The sequence below is a fragment of the Tachypleus tridentatus genome, chromosome 2, assembly GCF_004210375.1.
Source record: "Tachypleus tridentatus isolate NWPU-2018 chromosome 2, ASM421037v1, whole genome shotgun sequence".
Classification (NCBI taxonomy): domain Eukaryota; kingdom Metazoa; phylum Arthropoda; class Merostomata; order Xiphosura; family Limulidae; genus Tachypleus; species Tachypleus tridentatus.
Window position 1 is genome coordinate 54,705,985 of NC_134826.1, and position 20,102 is coordinate 54,726,086.

The window sequence follows — 20,102 nt, forward strand, 5'->3', positions numbered from 1 at the left end:
TAACATACTATGTGACGAAAGAAGCCTTTTCAATCATCCATATTCTCAGGTTAAACAAGTGAAGCATTTCACAGATATCACTTAGTGGTAAATACGAAACTGTGATCGATCAATAGAGATCAATGAGTAAGCCTAATTTAATACATTTTTCTGGTAGTAGTTTGGTTACTGTTAGTAATAAAATGACCAAAGAAGGTCGAAACGTTGTTCGCTCTTCTACGTAAAATATTTTCTCAACCCAAACGAGCCGTTTTTACATATATATTTCTCTACAAGTGGGTTTTCTCGACATCACTGTCTTGTCACTTAATTAACATCACAAAGATTGTATCAGGCAGGTAAAACATCGTGAACAAATATGGCATCAGGTAGGTGAAATAAAGTAAACAATGAATGTATGAAGCAGGTGTAATAAAGTAAAGGTTCATGAGGACACAATATAACATCCTGTTATGTCATCACTCAATGTTACAGAAGTGTTGAGGATGTAACTCGTTCCTATTTTCCTTTTTTACAAAGTAACTTTTTTAAAATGTTAAATGTTTTTGGTTTTAGAAAACGTTACTCTAACTAATGACATCGTTCGGATGACTTGAATTCACTTTCGAAGTTTGGTGGGATCGACTGATAACAAAGAAATGACTGTTATTCTAGAACATGTGTTTACTGTTACTTCATGTACAGAATAATTTAAAGAAACTAGCGTTACACGTTCATGCCGCTTCTATATCGTCAATTACCCTGCTTTTGATGAGGATGATGTCACATGGAATGTCCGGATGTCTTCACCAGATACGGCGGCACTTAAAACTGTAAAATGTCACACACACACACACACAGTCACACACGGTCAGTACTTTAATTCTCCTAAAAGGTCTGATCTCAGAAGAGGGGCACATGAACCGGTCTTTCATAATCAGATTATGTCATTTACATTCCAGTGGATTTAACAAACGATAATTTGCGGACACTGTCTACGACAAACTCGCTAACTGCATGATTCTCACATCAGAACGTTTCAGACATACGTCTGTCTCGACTTGCTGGAATGAAACTGTATAATAAAACATTAAATCCCTCTCTAATATTTCAGTTGGATTTACAGCTCCAAAACTACCACTCCGGCTTGATACATAAAATACTTTTAGGGTATAATGTACAGTCCTTATTATTTTGTTGTCCATTTTTAGGTATCAACCAGTCCAGTGAGATACACCCAAAGTCATTTTATCACTAGGATTAAGGTAACAGGTGTAAATAAAAACAGAAATGTTCAAGATGTGAATTTGTAGAATCACACAAGGTTTTAGTCGCATCAGACACCACATTGTCTTAATGTATCTAATACAACAGTTAATAACAAAGTTAACGTTCCGACTGTGGCTTAAAGTATTTAATACAACAGATAGTAACAAAGTTAACGTTCGTACTGTGGCTTAAAGTATCTAATACAACAGATAGTAACAAAGTTAACGATCCGACTGTGGCTTTAAGTATTTAATACAACAGATAGTAACAAAGTTAACGTTCGTACTGTGGCTTAAAGTATGTAATACAACAGATAGTAACAAAGTTAACGTTACTACTGTGGCTTAATGTATCTAATACAACAGATAGTAACAAAGTTAACGTTCCTACTGTGGCTTAATGTATCTAATACAACAGATAGTAACAAAGTTAACGTTCCGACTGTGGCTTAAAGTATTTAATACAACAGATAGTAACAAAGTTAACGTTCCTACTGTGGCTTAATGTATCTAATACAACAGATAGTAACAAAGTTAACGTTCTGACTGTGGCTTAAAGTATCTAATACAACAGATAGTAACAAAGTTAATGTTCCTACTGTTGATTAATGTATGTATAACTAAGTTAACGTTCCTAATATGGGTTTACGTTTGTCATATACATTGTCTGCCCTGTTTTAAGTATCAGATCAGGTAAAGACAGCTCAAACTTTACATTCACGAATATACTGAAGTTGTAACTGTGAGTTAAATCATGTTGTGCTTACATGAAAATAACACAAATGGAAACACGGTTCGACAGTGGTAGCCATCTTGATGATATAATCTATATTAATTAAAAGCACATTGTTGTTGGGTATCTTCCTACAAAAAACAAAATTCTTTAATACCTTAATTTTTGTTGTTACTACTAAGCGCCTAATGGTAATCATGTTTTACACGTCATTAAGATAACCCACCAATCAATACCCTACTATCATTTGAAGAAAGTTTTTTCATCATTCATCATAAGGCATACATTGCGCTCATTTCGCCATCTTTTGGCAATCACCTCAAGTATCTGCAAAAATTACTACAATGGAGAAAGAGCGTAGTCGACCTGTGTTTGTTTTGAAAAGAGGGTTTCTCCTCATAGAAAGTAAATAAAAGGTATTTTTGTATCATCACATCAAAGTAGGTAGAAATATTTAAACAAATTTATTAAAAAGAAGCTCCCGGTTACGTACCGGATTGATATTTTCTATCGGAACGCTTTAACTAATTTCCTTAAGAATCCTTTAACACTGATGGTCCTGTCCATAACGTCTTACCTTCAGGAAATATGGTCACATACTGTCTTTAATCAATCTTTTTTCTTACTAATATCATCTCTGTATAACAAAGAATGATTATATTTTTAAAACCTATTTGATTTTTGTTTTTGTTTTTTTAACACAGATGTCCGCCATGTTTAATAATTCATTGCTTAATTTTTTATCAGTTCTTTTGTTTGTTGTTAAGAACAGAGCTACACAATGTGATGTGCCCGGTATGAGTTGTTAATTAATAATTCAGCCACTAGATGTCAGGTAACATTGAAAATGTCTTCAAGTAATTGAAATACGTAATTTTATATTTATTTCCGGCGACTTTATAATAAAATGTATTCTGAATGATGGCGGCCAATAAAACATCTGCTCGTGACACCAGGTTGCTGTTAGTAACCCAAATGTATTTGTGTGTAAGTATCGTAAGGAAAGATAATAAAATCAAGTTTATTAGAGAAAACATTTAATACAGACATGTGATAAGACGAAATTAAAGAGAAAGTTAACATAGAGTTATAAACATTTCAACTGGCTTTAGCATGACCTGGTGAGGTTAAATGTCTTCCTGATGACCCAGTTCAGAGCTCGAGATTTTCCTTGTTGTCGTAGAGCTGGGCCTATTATTCTCCTTATATCAGTGTTGTAGTTGTTAAGCCACTGAAGCTTGAGAATAAATAACATTTTGTTATACATTTTCTTCAACAGACCTGCTCAATAGACAGTCTGAAAACAAAGAAATACAAACCTTGTGCCCATAGTAAAAAGATCAACCATCCAAGGAAAACATACACAAACACTAAAGAACGACACTACACATTGAACATACTTGATGTGACGACTATCTTAGTAGAACATATACAAACATTAAGAACGACACTACTCATTCAACACACGTGATCTGACGACTATCTTAGTAAAACATATACAAACACTAAAGAACGACACTACTCATTCAATACACGTGATCTGACGACTATCTTAGTAAAACATATACAAACACTAAAGAACGACACTACTCATTCAATACACGTGATCTGTCGACTATCTTAGTAAAACATATACAAACACTAAAGAACGACACTACTCATTCAATACACGTGATCTGACGACTATCTTAGTAAAACATATACAAACACTAAAGAACGACACTACTCATTCAACACACGTGATCTGACGACTATCTTAGTAAAACATATACAAACACTAAAGAACGACACTACTCATTCAATACACGTGATCTGACGACTATCTTAGTAAAACATATACAAACACTAAAGAACGACACTACTCATTCAATACACGTGATCTGACGACTATCTTAGTAAAACATATACAAACACTAAAGAACGACACTACTCATTCAATACACGTGATCTGACGACTATCTTAGTAAAAGATATACTAATATTAAGTAATGTTACAGAATGGCTCTTAACTCATAAATACCTGTTTATCGTTCAAAAGTTCTAACTTGATCATATCTGGCTCAAAAGGAACATACGACACAGTTTGGAATTTGTAGTAATTCTTTTTCTGGAAGTTATGCTGGAAAATGTTTGGAATATAATGTTGTTTACAATAATGATGTTTGTGCACCAGTTAATAATTAACAAAATACAAAAATGTTATTCTTTGACATCTAGTATTTTCTCTTCGAAGTAATTAATTTGGAACAAATAAAAAATAAATTTAAGTTCAAAAGGTAGAAAATGACAAAAACGATAATTTATGTTTCTGTTAACAATGGACGTTATGGAAAATAATTAATATTAATTCTCAGACCTTTTGTGAAACACATGTTTTATGTTAACATTCTTTCAATAGTTGAAAAATTACAATAAGTAGCGGTTATTGTTAACATACTTACATTTCAACGGAAAAGGCTTAAGATAAAATGATAAAACTAACGATTCTCTTCCTCAAACAAATTTTACCCAGAACTAAGAAAAAACTTAATAATTCTGTGATTACGTCACTTAACACTAATTTAAGACACTTAAGAGACGGCGTTTCAAAAGAAACTACAACAAAGTGATGACTGTATGATAAATGTTACATTTTTGTTATAATTTTAACATCAGTATAAAAAATATATTAAATTTTTACCTATGTGTCCTCAAGGAAAAATAAGTCATTAACAGAAAGCCACTTACTTCCGTTGTTGCCTCGGTTACCAATAGAAGGTTCTCATGACGAAGTCCAAAGCTGCCTTCTTTGTAAAACGACGGTTCTGTCCAAATAGAAGGTAATAGATGTTAACACTATTATTTAACTAACAGGTATTTATTGGTATACTGTAATACGTATTTAAATAACTGGTTATTTACCTGTACATTGTAATACATATTTAACGAGCTGGTTATTTACCTGTACACTGTAAAACATATTTAACTAACTCGTTATTTACCTGTGCACTGTACTACATATCTAACTAACTGGTTATTTACCTGTACATTGTAATACATATTTAACTAACTGGTTATTTACCTGTACACTGTACTACATATTTAACTAACTGGTTATTTTACCTGTACACTGTACTACATATTTAACTAACTGGTTATTTACCTGTACACTGTAATACATATTTAACTAACTGGTTATTTACCTGTACACTGTACTACATATTTAACTAGCTGGTTATTTACCTATACATTGTAATACATATTTAACTAACTGGTTATTTACCTGTACACTGTACTACATATTTAACTAGCTGGTTATTTATGTGTAAACTGTAACACATATTTAACTAGCTGATTATTTACCTGTACACTGTACTACATATTTAACTAACTTGTTATTTACCTGTACACTGTACTACATATTTAACTAGCTGGTTATTTACCTATACATTGTAATACATATTTAACTAACTGGTTATTTACCTGTACACTGCACTACATATTTAACTAGCTGGTTATTTATGTGTAAACTGTAACACATATTTAACTAGCTGATTATTTACCTGTACACTGTACTACATATTTAACTAGCTGTTTATTTACCTGTACACTGTAATACATATTTAACCAGCTGGTTATTTATCTGTAAACTACAACACATATTTAACTAGCTGATTATTTACCTGTACACTGTACTACATATTTAACTAACTGCGTATTTACCTGTACACTGTACTACATATTTAACTAGCTGGTTATTTACCTGTACACTGTACTACATATTTAACTAACTAATTATTTACCTGAACACTGTACTACAAATTAACTAACTGGTTATTTACCTGTACACTGTACTACATATCTAACTAACTGGTTATTTACCTGTACATTGTAATACGCATTTAACTAACTGGTTATTTACCTGTACATTATAATACATATTTAACTAACTGGTTATTTACCTGTACATTGTAATACGTATTTAACTAACTGGTTATTTACCTGTGCATTATAATACATATTTAACTAACTGGTTATTTACCTGTACATTGTAATACATATTTAACTAACTGGTTATTTACCTGTACACTGTACTACATATTTAACTAACTGGTTATTTACCTGTTTCACTGTACTACATATTTAACTAGCTGGTTCTTTATGTGTAAACTGTAACACATATTTAACTAGCTGATTATTTACCTATACATTGTAATACATATTTAACTAACTGGTTATTTATCTGTACACTGTACTACATATTTAACCAGCTGGTTATTTATCTGTAAACTATAACACATATTTAACTAGCTGATTATTTACCTGTACACTGTACTACATATCTAACTAACTGGTTATTTACCTGTACATTGTAATACATATTTAACTAACTGGTTATTTACCTGTACACTGTACTACATATTTAACTAGCTGATTATTTACCTGTACACTGTACTACATATTTAACTACCTGGTTATTTACCTATACATTGTAATACATATTTAACTAGCTGGTTATTTATCTCTACACTGTACTACATATTTAACTACTGGTTATTTACCTGTACACTGTACTACATATTTAACTAACTGGTTATTTACCTGTACACTGTACTACATATTTAACTAGCTGATTATTTACCTGTACACTGTACTACATATTTAACTACCTGGTTATTTACCTATACATTGTAATACATATTTAACTAGCTGGTTATTTATCTGTACACTGTACTACATATTTAACTACTGGTTATTTACCTGTACACTGTACTACATATTTAACTAGCTGGTTATTTACCTGTACAATGTACTACATATTTCACTAACTTGTTGTTTACCTGTACACTGTATTACATATTTAACTAGCTGTTTATTTACCTGTACACTGTAATACATATTTAACCAGCTGGTTATTTATCTGTAAACTATAACACATATTTAAATAGCTGATTATTTACCTGTACACTGTACTACATATTTAACTAGCTGGTTATTTACCTGTACACTTTGCTACATATTTAACTAACTGGTTATTTACCTGTACACTGTACTTCATATTTAACTTGCTGGTTATTTACCTGTACATTGTAATACGTATTTAACTAGCTGGTTATTTACCTGTACATTGTAATACATATTTAACTAGCTGGTTATTTACCTGTACACTGTACTACATATTTAACTAGCTGGTTATTTACCTATACATTGTAATACATATTTAACTAACTGGTTATTTACCTGTACACTGTACTACATATTTAACTAGCTGGTTATTTACCTGTACACTGTACTACATATTTAACTAGCTGGTTATTTACCTATACATTGTAATACATATTTAACTAACTGGCTATTTACCTGTACACTGTACTACATATTTAACTAGCTAGTTATTTATGTGTAAACTGTAACACATATTTAACTAGCTGATTATTTACCTATACATTGTAATACATATTTAACTAACTGGTTATTTATCTGTACACTGTACTACATATTTAACTAGCTGGTTATTTATGTGTAAACTGTAACACATATTTAACTAGCTGATTATTTACCTGTACACTGTACTACATATTTAACTAACTTGTTATTTACCTGTACACTGTATTACATATTTAACTAACTGGTTATTTACCTGTACACTGTACTACATATTTAACTAGCTGGTTATTTACCTATACATTGTAATACATATTTAACTAGCTGGTTATTTACCTATACATTGTAATACATATTTAACTAACTGGTTATTCACCTGTACACTGCACTACATATTTAACTAGCTTGTTATTTACCTGTACATTGTAAAACATATTTAACTAACTGGTTATTTACTTGTGCACTGTAGTACATATTTAACTAAGTGGTTATTTGCCTGTACACTGTACTACATATTTAACTAGCTGGTTATTTACCTGTACACTGTACTACTTATTAACTAACTGGTTATTTACCTGTACACTGTACTACATATTTAACTAACTAGTTATTTACCTGTACATTGTAATACGTATTTAACTAACTGATTATTTACCTGTACATTGTAATACATATTTAACTAACTGGTTATTTACCTGTACACTGTACTACATATCTAATTAACTGTTTATTTACCTGTACATTGTAATACATATTTAACTATCTGGTTATTTACCTGTACACTGTACTACATATTTAACTAGCTGGTTATTTACCTATACATTGTAATACATATTTAACTAACTGGTTATTTACCTGTACACTGTACTACATATTTAACTAGCTGGTTATTTACCTATACATTGTAATACATATTTAACTAACTGGTTATTTACCTGTACACTGTACTACATATTTAACTAGCTGGTTATTTATGTGTAAACTGTAACACATAATTAACTAGCTGATTATTTACCTGTACACTGTACTACATATTTAACTAACTTGTTATTTACCTGTACACTGTATTACATATTTAACTAGCTGTTTATTTACCTGTACACTGTAATACATATTTAACCAGCTGGTTATTTATCTGTAAACTATAACACATATTTAACTAGCTGATTATTTACCTGTACACTGTACTACATATCTAACTAACTAGTTATTTACCTGTACATTGTAATACATATTTAACTAACTGGTTATTTACCTGTACACTGTACTACATATTTAACTAGCTGGTTATTGACCTATACATTGTAATACATATTTAACTAACTGCGTATTTACCTGTACACTGTAGTACATATTTAACTAACTGGTTATTTACCTGTACACTATACTACATATCTAACTAACTGGTTATTTACCTGTACATTGTAATATGTATTTAACTAACTGGTTATTTACCTGTACATTGTAATACATATTTAACTAACTGGTTATTTACCTGAACACTGTACTACAAATTAACTAACTGGTTATTTACCTGTACACTGTACTACATATCTAACTAACTGGTTATTTACCTGTACATTGTAATACGTATTTAACTAACTGGTTATTTACCTGTACATTGTAATACGTATTTAACTAACTGGTTATTTACCTGTACACTGTACTACATATTTAACTAACTGGTTATTTACCTGTTTCACTGTACTACATATTTAACTAGCTGGTTCTTTATGTGTAAACTGTAACACATATTTAACTAGCTGATTATTTACCTATACATTGTAATACATATTTAACTAACTGGTTATTTATCTGTAAACTATAACACATATTTAACTAGCTGATTATTTACCTGTACACTGTACTACATATCCAACTGACTGGTTATTTACCTGTACATTGTAATACATATTTAACTAACTGGTTATTTACCTGTACACTGTACTACATATTTAACTACCTGGTTATTTACCTATACATTGTAATACATATTTAACTAGCTGGTTATTTACCTGTACACTGTACTACATATTTAACTACTGGTTATTTACCTGTACACTGTACTACATATTTAACTAGCTGATTATTTACCTGTACAATGTACTACATATTTCACTAACTTGTTATTTACCTGTACACTGTATTACATATTTAACTAGCTGTTTATTTACCTGTACACTGTAATACATATTTAACCAGCTGGTTATTTATCTGTAAACTATAACACATATTTAAATAGCTGATTATTTACCTGTACACTGTACTACATATTTAACTAGCTGGTTATTTACCTGTACACTTTGCTACATATTTAACTAACTGGTTATTTACCTGTACACTGTTCTACATATTTAACTTGCTGGTTATTTACCTGTACATTGTAATACGTATTTAACTAGCTGGTTATTTACCTGTACATTGTAATACATATTTAACTAGCTGGTTATTTACCTGTACACTGTACTACATATTTAACTAGCTGGTTATTTACCTATACATTGTAATAGATATTTAACTAACTGGTTATTTACCTGTACACTGTACTACATAATTAACTAGCTAGTTATTTATGTGTAAACTGTAACACATATTTAACTAGCTGATTATTTACCTATACATTGTAATACATATTTAACTAACTGGTTATTTATCTGTACACTGTACTACATATTTAACTAGCTGGTTATTTATGTGTAAACTGTAACACATATTTAACTAGCTGATTATTTACCTGTACACTGTATTACATATTTAACTAGCTGTTTATTTACCTGTACACTGTACTACATATCTAACTAACTGGTTATTTACCTGTACATTGTAATACATATTTAACTAACTTGTTATTTACCTGTACACTGTATTACATATTTAACTAGCTGTTTATTTACCTGTACACTGTACTACATATCTAACTAACTGGTTATTTACCTGTACATTGTAATACATATTTAACTAACTGGTTATTTACCTGTACACTGTACTACGTATTTAACTAGCTGGTTATTTACCTATACATTGTAATACATATTTAACTAGCTGGTTATTTACCTATACATTGTAATACATATTTAACTAACTGGTTATTCACCTGTACACTGCACTACATATTTAACTAGCTTGTTATTTACCTGTACATTGTAAAACATATTTAACTAACTGGTTATTTACTTGTGCACTGTAGTACATATTTAACTAAGTGGTTATTTGCCTGTACACTGTACTACATATTTAACTAGCTGGTTATTTACCTGTACACTGTACTACTTATTAACTAACTGGTTATTTACCTGTACACTGTACTACATATTTAACTAACTAGTTATTTACCTGTACATTGTAATACGTATTTAACTAACTGATTATTTACCTGTACATTGTAATACATATTTAACTAACTGGTTATTTACCTGTACACTGTACTACATATCTAACTAACTGTTTATTTACCTGTACATTGTAATACATATTTAACTATCTGGTTATTTACCTGTACACTGTACTACATATTTAACTAGCTGGTTATTTACCTATACATTGTAATACATATTTAACTAACTGGTTATTTACCTGTACACTGTACTACATATTTAACTAGCTGGTTATTTACCTATACATTGTAATACATATTTAACTAACTGGTTATTTACCTGTACACTGTACTACATATTTAACTAGCTGGTTATTTATGTGTAAACTGTAACACATAATTAACTAGCTGATTATTTACCTGTACACTGTACTACATATTTAACTAACTTGTTATTTACCTGTACACTGTATTACATATTTAACTAGCTGTTTATTTACCTGTACACTGTAATACATATTTAACCAGCTGGTTATTTATCTGTAAACTATAACACATATTTAACTAGCTGATTATTTACCTGTACATTGTAATACGTATTTAACTAACTGATTATTTACCTGTACATTGTAATACATATTTAACTAACTGGTTATTTACCTGTACACTGTACTACATATCTAACTAACTGTTTATTTACCTGTACATTGTAATACATATTTAACTATCTGGTTATTTACCTGTACACTGTACTACATATTTAACTAGCTGGTTATTTACCTATACATTGTAATACATATTTAACTAACTGGTTATTTACCTGTACACTGTACTACATATTTAACTAGCTGGTTATTTACCTATACATTGTAATACATATTTAACTAACTGGTTATTTACCTGTACACTGTACTACATATTTAACTAGCTGGTTATTTATGTGTAAACTGTAACACATAATTAACTAGCTGATTATTTACCTGTACACTATACTACATATTTAACTAACTTGTTATTTACCTGTACACTGTATTACATATTTAACTAGCTGTTTATTTACCTGTACACTGTAATACATATTTAACCAGCTGGTTATTTATCTGTAAACTATAACACATATTTAACTAGCTGATTATTTACCTGTACACTGTACTACATATCTAACTAACTAGTTATTTACCTGTACATTGTAATACATATTTAACTAACTGGTTATTTACCTGTACACTGTACTACATATTTAACTAGCTGGTTATTGACCTATACATTGTAATACATATTTAACTAACTGCGTATTTACCTGTACACTGTAGTACATATTTAACTAACTGGTTATTTACCTGTACACTATACTACATATCTAACTAACTGGTTATTTACCTGTACATTGTAATATGTATTTAACTAACTGGTTATTTACCTGTACATTGTAATACATATTTAACTAACTGGTTATTTACCTGAACACTGTACTACAAATTAACTAACTGGTTATTTACCTGTACACTGTACTACATATCTAACTAACTGGTTATTTACCTGTACATTGTAATACGTATTTAACTAACTGGTTATTTACCTGTACATTATAATACATATTTAACTAACTGGTTATTTACCTGTACATTGTAATACGTATTTAACTAACTGGTTATTTACCTGTACACTGTACTACATATTTAACTAACTGGTTATTTACCTGTTTCACTGTACTACATATTTAACTAGCTGGTTCTTTATGTGTAAACTGTAACAAATATTTAACTAGCTGATTATTTACCTATACATTGTAATACATATTTAACTAACTGGTTATTTATCTGTAAACTATAACACATATTTAACTATCTGGTTATTTACCTATACATTGTAATACATATTTAACTAGCTGGTTATTTACCTGTACACTGTACTACATATTTAACTAACTTGTTATTTACCTGTACACTGTATTACATATTTAACTAGCTGTTTATTTACCTGTACACTGTACTACATATTTAACTAGCTGGTTATTTACCTATACATTGTAATACATATTTAACTAGCTGGTTATTTACTTATACATTGTAATACATATTTAACTAACTGGTTATTCACCTGTACACTGCACTACATATTTAACTAGCTTGTTATTTACCTGTACATTGTAAAACATATTTAACTAACTGGTTATTTACTTGTGCACTGTAGTACATATTTAACTAAGTGGTTATTTGCCTGTACACTGTACTACATATTTAACTAGCTGGTTATTTACCTGTACACTCTACTACTTATTAACTAACTGGTTATTTACCTGTACACTGTACTACATATTTAACTAACTAGTTATTTACCTGTACATTGTAATACATATTTAACTAACTGATTATTTACCTGTACATTGTAATACATATTTAACTAACTGGTTATTTACCTGTACACTGTACTACATATCTAACTAACTGTTTATTTACCTGTACATTGTAATACATATTTAACTAGCTGGTTATTTACCTATACATTGTAATACATATTTAACTAACTGGTTATTTACCTGTACACTGTACTACATATTTAACTAGCTGGTTATTTATGTGTAAACTGTAACACATAATTAACTAGCTGATTATTTACCTGTACACTGTACTACATATTTAACTAACTTGTTATTTACCTGTACACTGTATTACATATTTAACTAGCTGTTTATTTACCTGTACACTGTAATACATATTTAACCAGCTGGTTATTTATCTGTAAACTATAACACATATTTAACTAGCTGATTATTTACCTGTACACTGTACTACATATCTAACTAACTAGTTATTTACCTGTACATTGTAATACATATTTAACTAACTGGTTATTTACCTGTACACTGTACTACATATTTAACTAGCTGGTTATTTACCTATACATTGTAATACATATTTAACTAACTGCGTATTTACCTGTACACTGTACTACATATTTAACTAACTAATTATTTACCTGTGCACTGTAGTACATATTTAACTAACTGGTTATTTACCTGTACACTATACTACATATCTAACTAACTGGTTATTTACCTGTACATTGTAATACATATTTAACTAACTGGTTATTTACCTGAACACTGTACTACAAATTAACTAACTGGTTATTTACCTGTACACTGTACTACAGATCTAACTAACTGGTTATTTACCTGTACATTGTAATACGTATTTAACTAACTGGTTATTTACCTGTACATTATAATACATATTTAACTAACTGGTTATTTACCTGTACATTGTAATACGTATTTAACTAACTGGTTATTTACCTGTACACTGTACTACATATTTAACTAACTGGTTATTTACCTGTTTCACTGTACTACATATCTAACTAACTGGTTATTTACCTGTACATTGTAATACATATTTAACTAACTGGTTATTTACCTGTACATTGTAATACATATTTAACTAACTGGTTATTTACCTGTACATTGTAATACATATTTAACTAACTGGTTATTTACCTGTACACTGTACTACATATTTAACTAGCTGATTATTTACCTGTACACTGTACTACATATTTAACTACCTGGTTATTTACCTATACATTGTAATACATATTTAACTAGCTGGTTATTTACCTGTACACTGTACTACATATTTAACTACTGGTTATTTACCTGTACACTGTACTACATATTTAACTAGCTGATTATTTACCTGTACAATGTACTACATATTTCACTAACTTGTTATTTACCTGTACACTGTATTACATATTTAACTAGCTGTTTATTTACCTGTACACTGTAATACATATTTAACCAGCTGGTTATTTATCTGTAAACTATAACACATATTTAAATAGCTGATTATTTACCTGTACACTGTACTACATATTTAACTAGCTGGTTATTTACCTGTACACTTTGCTACATATTTAACTAACTGGTTATTTACCTGTACACTGTTCTACATATTTAACGAGCTGGTTATTTACCTATACATTGTAATACATATTTAACTAACTGGTTATTTACCTGTACACTGTACTACATATTTAACTAGCTGGTTATTTACCTATACATTGTAATACATATTTAACTAACTGGTTATTTACCTGTACACTGTACTACATATTTAACTAGCTGGTTATTTACCTATACATTGTAATACATATTTAACTAACTGGTTATTTACCTGTACACTGTACTACATATTTAACTAGCTGGTTATTTATGTGTAAACTGTAACACATAATTAACTAGCTGATTATTTACCTGTACACTGTACTACATATTTAACTAACTTGTTATTTACCTGTACACTGTATTACATATTTAACTAGCTGTTTATTTACCTGTACACTGTAATACATATTTAACCAGCTGGTTATTTATCTGTAAACTATAACACATATTTAACTAGCTGATTATTTACCTGTACACTGTACTACATATCTAACTAACTGGTTATTTACCTGTACATTGTAATACATATTTAACTAACTGGTTATTTACCTGTACACTGTACTACATATTTAACTAGCTGGTTATTGACCTATACATTGTAATACATATTTAACTAACTGCGTATTTACCTGTACACTGTAGTACATATTTAACTAACTGGTTATTTACCTGTACACTATACTACATATCTAACTAACTGGTTATTTACCTGTACATTGTAATATGTATTTAACTAACTGGTTATTTACCTGTACATTGTAATACATATTTAACTAACTGGTTATTTACCTGAACACTGTACTACAAATTAACTAACTGGTTATTTACCTGTACACTGTACTACATATCTAACTAACTGGTTATTTACCTGTACATTGTAATACGTATTTAACTAACTGGTTATTTACCTGTACATTATAATACATATTTAACTAACTGGTTATTTACCTGTACATTGTAATACGTATTTAACTAACTGGTTATTTACCTGTACACTGTACTACATATTTAACTAACTGGTTATTTACCTGTTTCACTGTACTACATATTTAACTAGCTGGTTCTTTATGTGTAAACTGTAACACATATTTAACTAGCTGATTATTTACCTATACATTGTAATACATATTTAACTAACTGGTTATTTATCTGTAAACTATAACACATATTTAACTAGCTGATTATTTACCTGTACACTGTACTACATATCTAACTGACTGGTTATTTACCTGTACATTGTAATACATATTTAACTAACTGGTTATTTACCTGTACACTGTACTACATATTTAACTACCTGGTTATTTACCTATACATTGTAATACATATTTAACTAGCTGGTTATTTACCTGTACACTGTACTACATATTTAACTACTGGTTATTTACCTGTACACTGTACTACATATTTAACTAGCTGATTATTTACCTGTACACTGTACTACATATTTAACTAGCTGATTATTTACCTGTACAATGTACTACATATTTCACTAACTTGTTATTTACCTGTACACTGTATTACATATTTAACTAGCTGTTTATTTACCTGTATATTGTAATACATATTTAACCAGCTGGTTATTTATCTGTAAACTATAACACATATTTAAATAGCTGATTATTTACCTGTACACTGTACTACATATTTAACTTGCTGGTTATTTACCTGTACACTTTGCTACATATTTAACTAACTGGTTATTTACCTGTACACTGTTCTACATATTTAACTTGCTGGTTATTTACCTGTACATTGTAATACGTATTTAACTAGCTGGTTATTTACCTGTACATTGTAATACATATTTAACTAGCTGGTTATTTACCTGTACACTGTACTACATATTTAACTAGCTGGTTATTTACCTATACATTGTAATACATATTTAACTAACTGGTTATTTACCTGTACACTGTACTACATATTTAACTAGCTAGTTATTTATGTGTAAACTGTAACACATATTTAACTAGCTGATTATTTACCTATACATTGTAATACATATTTAACTAACTGGTTATTTATCTGTACACTGTACTACATATTTAACTAGCTGGTTATTTATGTGTAAACTGTAACACATATTTAACTAGCTGATTATTTACCTGTACACTGTATTACATATTTAACTAGCTGTTTATTTACCTGTACACTGTACTACATATCTAACTAACTGGTTATTTACCTGTACATTGTAATACATATTTAACTAACTTGTTATTTACCTGTACACTGTATTACATATTTAACTAGCTGTTTATTTACCTGTACACTGTACTACATATCTAACTAACTGGTTATTTACCTGTACATTGTAATACATATTTAACTAACTGGTTATTTACCTGTACACTGTACTACGTATTTAACTAGCTGGTTATTTACCTATACATTGTAATACATATTTAACTAGCTGGTTATTTACCTATACATTGTAATACATATTTAACTAACTGGTTATTCACCTGTACACTGCACTACATATTTAACTAGCTTGTTATTTACCTGTACATTGTAAAACATATTTAACTAACTGGTTATTTACTTGTGCACTGTAGTACATATTTAACTAAGTGGTTATTTGCCTGTACACTGTACTACATATTTAACTAGCTGGTTATTTACCTGTACACTGTACTACTTATTAACTAACTGGTTATTTACCTGTACACTGTACTACATATTTAACTAACTAGTTATTTACCTGTACATTGTAATACGTATTTAACTAACTGATTATTTACCTGTACATTGTAATACATATTTAATTAACTGGTTATTTACCTGTACACTGTACTACATATCTAACTAACTGGTTATTTGCCTGTACACTGTACTACATATTTAACTAGCTGGTTATTTACCTATACATTGTAATACATATTTAACTAGCTGGTTATTTACCTGTACACTGTACTACATATTTAACTAACTTGTTATTTACCTGTACACTGTATTACATATTTAACTAGCTGTTTATTTACCTGTACACTGTACTACATATTTAACTAGCTGGTTATTTACCTATACATTGTAATACATATTTAACTAGCTGGTTATTTACCTATACATTGTAATACATATTTAACTAACTGGTTATTCACCTGTACACTGCACTACATATTTAACTAGCTTGTTATTTACCTGTACATTGTAAAACATATTTAACTAACTGGTTATTTACTTGTGCACTGTAGTACATATTTAACTACCTGGTTATTTACCTATACATTGTAATACATATTTAACTAGCTGGTTATTTACCTGTACACTGTACTACATATTTAACTAGCTGGTTATTTATGTGTAAACTGTAACACATAATTAACTAGCTGATTATTTACCTGTACACTGTACTACATATTTAACTAACTTGTTATTTACCTGTACACTGTATTACATATTTAACTAGCTGTTTATTTACCTGTACACTGTAATACATATTTAACCAGCTGGTTATTTATCTGTAAACTATAACACATATTTAACTAGCTGATTATTTACCTGTACACTGTACTACATATCTAACTAACTAGTTATTTACCTGTACATTGTAATACATATTTAACTAACTGGTTATTTACCTGTACACTGTACTACATATTTAACTAGCTGGTTATTTACCTATACATTGTAATACATATTTAACTAACTGCGTATTTACCTGTACACTGTACTACATATTTAACTAACTAATTATTTACCTGTACACTGTACTACATATTTAACTAGCTGGTTATTTACCTATACATTGTAATACATATTTAACTAACTGGTTATTTACATGTACACTGTACTACATATTTAACTAGGTAGTTATTTATGTGTAAACTGTAACACATATTTAACTAGCTGATTATTTACCTATACATTGTAATACATATTTAACTAACTGGTTATTTATCTGTACACTGTACTACATATTTAACTAGCTGGTTATTTATGTGTAAACTGTAACACATATTTAACTAGCTGATTATTTACCTGTACACTGTATTACATATTTAACTAGCTGTTTATTTACCTGTACACTGTACTACATATCTAACTAACTGGTTATTTACCTGTACATTGTAATACATATTTAACTAACTTGTTATTTACCTGTACACTGTATTACATATTTAACTAGCTGTTTATTTACCTGTACACTGTACTACATATCTAACTAACTGGTTATTTACCTGTACATTGTAATACATATTTAACTAACTGGTTATTTACCTGTACACTGTACTACGTATTTAACTAGCTGGTTATTTACCTATACATTGTAATACATATTTAACTAGCTGGTTATTTACCTATACATTGTAATACATATTTAACTAACTGGTTATTCACCTGTACACTGCACTACATATTTAACTAGCTTGTTATTTACCTGTACATTGTAAAACATATTTAACTAACTGGTTATTTACTTGTGCACTGTAGTACATATTTAACTAAGTGGTTATTTGCCTGTACACTGTACTGTACTACATATTTAACTAGCTGGTTATTTACCTGTACACTGTACTACTTATTAACTAACTGGTTATTTACCTGTACACTGTACTACATATTTAACTAACTAGTTATTTACCTGTACATTGTAATACGTATTTAACTAACTGATTATTTACCTGTACATTGTAATACATATTTAATTAACTGGTTATTTACCTGTACACTGTACTACATATCTAACTAACTGGTTATTTGCCTGTACACTGTACTACATATTTAACTAGCTGGTTATTTACCTATACATTGTAATACATATTTAACTAGCTGGTTATTTACCTGTACACTGTACTACATATTTAACTAACTTGTTATTTACCTGTACACTGTATTACATATTTAACTAGCTGTTTATTTACCTGTACACTGTACTACATATTTAACTAGCTGGTTATTTACCTATACATTGTAATACATATTTAACTAGCTGGTTATTTACCTATACATTGTAATACATATTTAACTAACTGGTTATTCACCTGTACACTGCACTACATATTTAACTAGCTTGTTATTTACCTGTACATTGTAAAACATATTTAACTAACTGGTTATTTACTTGTGCACTGTAGTACATATTTAACTACCTGGTTATTTACCTATACATTGTAATACATATTTAACTAGCTGGTTATTTACCTGTACACTGTACTACATATTTAACTAGCTGGTTATTTATGTGTAAACTGTAACACATAATTAACTAGCTGATTATTTACCTGTACACTGTACTACATATTTAACTAACTTGTTATTTACCTGTACACTGTATTACATATTTAACTAGCTGGTTATTTATCTGTAAACTATAACACATATTTAACTAGCTGATTATTTACCTGTACATTGTAATACATATTTAACTAACTGCGTATTTACCTGTACACTGTACTACATATTTAACTAACTAATTATTTACCTGTGCACTGTAGTACATATTTAACTAACTGGTTATTTACCTGTACACTATACTACATATCTAAC

At 29.3% G+C, this 20,102-nt stretch overlaps 1 pseudogene across 1 annotated transcript in view; it reads right to left on the bottom strand.

Moving 5' to 3' along the window:
* Positions 1-2,981: 2,981 nt before the first annotated feature.
* Positions 2,982-20,102, bottom strand: part of LOC143243850 (xaa-Pro aminopeptidase ApepP-like) — a 44,055-nt pseudogene continuing 26,934 nt past the window's right edge. The window contains exons 18-20 of the transcript XR_013024783.1: positions 4,708-4,784; positions 4,001-4,099; positions 2,982-3,217 (exon numbers count right to left, since the gene is read on the bottom strand). The product of XR_013024783.1 is annotated as a xaa-Pro aminopeptidase ApepP-like (transcript). The remainder of the gene's footprint in view (positions 3,218-4,000; positions 4,100-4,707; positions 4,785-20,102) is intronic.